Here is a 4,453-nt window from a genome sequence, read left to right as displayed (position 1 = left end):
TGTGAGCACCCACGGCAAATGCCCCCTCCCGGTCCTGTTTGTTCAGCCACTGCCCTCCAGCCCACCGTCTGCCCTCCAGGGACTATATCGCCACGGAATAAACTCAGACCTGCAGCTCAGTCATCTGGCTGAGCTTCCTTCCCAGTATCACAGAATCCAGCAATCCTTGCCACAAAAAGCATTTTAGAATTTTTCCCCATAGCAAGAGATTTTGGAATCAGGCAGACCTGGGTTTCTTTTTGTTTGTTTTAATTTTTTTAAATTCGTTTTCTTTATTTTTGAGAGGCTGAGAGAGACAGAGCGTGAGTCGGGGAGGGGCAGAGAGAGAGAGGGAGACACAGAATCCCAAGCAGGCTCCAGGCCCTGAGCTGTCAGCACAGAGCCCGACGTGGGGCTCGAACCCACGGACCTTGAGATCACGACCTGAGCTGGAGTCAGATGCTCAACCGACTGAGCCACCCAGGCGCCCCCAGACCTGGGTTTCCAATCTCCTCCCACCACACTGCCTCCGGGCTCACTCCCCTCATCTGGAGAGTGGGCTCAATAATCAATCCTGTCTCCAGGACGGTGAGAGAATTGAGGTTCAAGAGCAGGGCCAGCGCTTAGCAGAGAGCGTGCTGTGCGGGTATCGTCACTGTATTAATAAGATGACAGGAGGCGCTTGGGGCCAGCCCCTGAGGAGGGCTGGCCTGTGTCTGCCATGGGTGGAAGGTGGTAGGGTGGGGCAGGGAGGTGCTCCGGAGCAGGGACGGTCCCTGCTATGTCCCACCTGGGCCTTCTCTGGGCTCCATATGGAACCGTGCTGCCTCCTACCCGCTGCTAATGCTGTTTTTTCTTTCCTTTTTTATCGAGATAAAATTCACATAACATCAAATTAACTGTTTAAAGTGAACAATCCAGTGGCATTTAGCACATGCACAGAGCCGTTGTAACTGTCACCACAATGCAGTTCCAGAACATTCCATCACCCAAAGGACACCCGCCCCCTCTCTAGCCCCTGGCAACCATGACTCTACTTTCTGTCTACACATTTGCGTCTTTGGACATTTCGTTTAAGAGGAATCCTGCTCTGTGTGACCTTCTATGGCTGGCTTCTTCCCTCCGGAAGACGTTTCCCAGTGCATCCATGTTGCGGCCTGTGTCAGAGGGACATGGCGCCGTTCAGGTAGGCCACCTTTGTTTACCCGTTCCTCGGCGGACGGACATCTGGTTGTTTGCACGTTGCGACTATTAGGAATAACGCCGCTGTGACCACGACGCACAGATTTCCGTGTGGACCTGTGGCTTCAGTTCTCCCCGGGAGATGCCTGGGTGTGGACTCACTGGGTCTGTTTGCTTTCGGGGACACCCACCCCCGCCCACCGGCCCCCTCCGTGCCCTCAGAGCACAGTGCTTTCATGCCTGCACGTTGTCCAGGAGTCACTTTCCACGTGACTTTGGGGCAAGGTCTGGACAGAGGTCTGCGAGCCCCAGGTGAGCAGGGAGGGGCTTGCTCACCCCGCGCCCAGGCCTCGTGCACGAAGACACCCAGCGAGCAGCTGCAAGTGTGAGAATGGAGCGCGGGTGTGAGCCGCCGGGCCACCAAAGCTGCTGCCGGGAAGCCTGAGAATCCAGGAGCAGGGCCACCCGGCAGGTGTGGTGCACGCTTGGTGCGGCACCGGGGAGGCTGAAACGCTGGGGTGTCCGCACAGGGGCGGCCCTCAGAGAGCGGGCGACAGGGTGGAGGGCCTCCACCATGTCCTCCCACCACTGTGGTTAGAACGAACTCAGGGTCTGCTTCCGGAACCCAGTCTAAGACGGGAAGCTGTGCCCTCTGGTCCAGCTGAGGACTAGCCTCGCCATTATGAGGAATGACTAATCACCTAGACTCACCCAGGATTAACTAACCAGAATCAAGAGGCCTTCCCAAGGCTGCTGCTCCAGGCACAGCCACGTTCTGTTTCTGTGGGGCTGCAAGCTGCTGCATCACCGCTGGAAGACGCAGGTCAGGCTGGGACCAGGGGAGGCGAGCAAGGCACCAAGGGGGCACAGGTCAAGAGGCGCCCGCACTCAGGGTCCCACAGTGCAAGCTTACACCTAGAGGGGATCACCCCTCGTCCTGGTGGCCCTGGTCCTGATTGTAGATAACTCTCCTGTGTACACATGTGCACACGCATGTGTGAGGATGTACATGTGTGTGCTTGTACGTGTACATGCAGACACGTGTACGTGTATTGTAGACTGTGTGTGCATCTGTACATACGTGTGTGTATACATGGGTATGTGAGTATATATGTGTTGGTGTGTGTTGTGTGCATGTGTGTATACATGTGTATACATGGGTGTGTAGGTGAGTATATTATGTTGGTGTGTGCATGTGCATGTGTGTGCGTGTACATGAATGAACTGTGCGTGTGTGTGTGCATGTGCATGAGTGAAGTGTGAATGTATGTGTACGTGTGTGTGCATGAATGAACTGTGCATGTGTGTGCGTGTGCATGAGTAAACCGTGTGTGTATGAGTGAACTGTGCATGTGTGTATGTGTGTGTGCATATGCATGAGTGAACTGTGTGTATATGTGTGTGCATGAGTGAAATGTGTATGTGTGTGCATGAGTGAACTCTGTGTATGTGTGTGTGCAAAAAGAGTGAACTGTGTGTATATATGTGTGTGCATGAGTGAAGTGTGTGTACGTGTGTGCATGAGTTAAGTGTGCATGAGTGAACTGTGTGTGTACGTGTATGTGTGTGCATAAGTGAACTGTGCATGTGTGTATGTGCTTGCACACCTCACAATACTATTAGCATCTATCACAGGCCCAACATCATCCTCAGGGTCTTACATTTATTAGCCCATTTAATCTGCACAACTCTTTAAGGTAAGTCTTACCATTATCCCCATTTTGCAGATGGGGAAACTGAGGCCCAGAGAGGCAAAGTGGTTTTCCTCAAGCCACACAGCTGGTAGATGTGGGACCAGGACACAAGAGCAGACAGCCTGACTCTGGAACCCACATTCTGAACCCCTGGGGCATGTATTTGAAGACATAAATCTATTTTTCCCTTCTGAGCTATACGTCAGTGATGATCTTTCCTTTTTTCTGGCTCCTTTGCAGCCCAGACGAGTAAGAAATCCCAGAGTGTATCCGGTGCGTATGCTCACTCGACAACCGAGAGGAAGGACTCCAGGGAGACAGGTCACACAGCCCTAAGAGACAGGTATGGGTCCAGACCCTCCCGGAGCCCGGCGGCCCCAGAGGAGAGGCGGACCCCACGTGTCCGCCAGACTGCAGGACCACCTCTGGCCCTGCCCGCACAAGCTTCGTCCTTTCTCTGACGACGGCCGTCAGGACGAGCTCTGTCACTCTCAGGTGAGCCTCTGCCCACGGCACACGGAGCCGTGCCCACTCCCCGCGGCGGCTCCTGCCTGGCCGCTCATTCTTCTGGAGGGTGGGTCCCCTTCTCTCCTCGCCGCATGCTTGGGTGGGAAAGAAAAAGGCCAGGAGAGACCTGAAGGCTGGGAGCGGGGCCTCTGGCGCGTATATTTAGCCGGGCGGAGGAGCGAGGCAGCCTCCTTCCTGGCTTCAGGCCTCCTCTGCCTGCCAGGGTCGGGTCATGGGACCGGAGGAGGACGTCGCCTGTGGTGACAGCTGCCCGCGCTCCCCCCATTTGGCCGCCAGACAGGCTGGCCTTGGCCAGAAATTATATGTTTTGAAGCTGTTCCTGAACCAGAAGCCCCAGGACAGTGCCGTTTTTGTTGTCGTTTGAATTCTCCTTGAAACCAATTTGCCTTTCCCCCTGCTTTGATTTTTAAAAATGTGTTTCATTATGTAATGTATATGCATTGTAGAAAAATGGGAAAATACAGATAAGCATGATGAAGAACGTAAAACCTCCCGACTGCACTGCCCAGGCAGGAAATGAGCCGCCCTGATCATGCACACGGCGGTGGCCGACCCGAGCAGGAAGCCAGACGTGCTAAGGCTCCATGATCCGCACCCAAGTTCAAACAGGTGAAACTGCCCCGCGGCACCAGAAGCTGGGGTGGTGGCCCAGCAGGGAGGCTGCGCGACTGTGCTTGTCTGACTTACAACCTGCGGGCTTTTCCACGTGCGTGCTCAATCACACCTTGACCAAATACAGACTTACCGTTTCTGTTCCCAGGGATCGCCACTATTCCCCTCTGCGGTGTCTCCTTACAGACCTTCTCGCCTGCATATCGGCGTGTGTTTTTCTCGTGGAAACATGCCATCTGCCTGCCGCCCATGTCTTCGCTGGTCAGACTGCGAGTGCGCACGCGTGCAGTCCCGCCACGAGCCCCCTGAGCAGGTCCCCTGGGACGTCGAGGGAGGGCAAGAGCCAGCGGGCAGCCACAGGAACCTCTCGTTCGTCAGCTTGTCCTTTCCACCTCACCTAGGGCAGACCTCTTTCCCAATCAAGAAATCACACCTGTGCCTGGACATAAGGAAGCCTC

The 4,453-nt window shown here is 55.0% G+C and overlaps 1 non-coding gene across 1 annotated transcript; it reads right to left on the bottom strand.

Annotated features, from left to right (window-relative positions):
- Positions 1-380: 380 nt before the first annotated feature.
- TRNAW-CCA lies at positions 381-465 on the bottom strand. The gene has a single exon. It is a non-coding gene; the product is annotated as a tRNA-Trp (tRNA).
- Positions 466-4,453: the final 3,988 nt, after the last annotated feature.

Source organism: Prionailurus bengalensis, chromosome E2 (assembly GCF_016509475.1).
Source record: "Prionailurus bengalensis isolate Pbe53 chromosome E2, Fcat_Pben_1.1_paternal_pri, whole genome shotgun sequence".
Lineage (NCBI taxonomy): Eukaryota > Metazoa > Chordata > Mammalia > Carnivora > Felidae > Prionailurus > Prionailurus bengalensis.
Note: the sequence above shows the minus strand (reverse complement) of the source record. Positions and strands in the feature narration are given on the sequence as shown.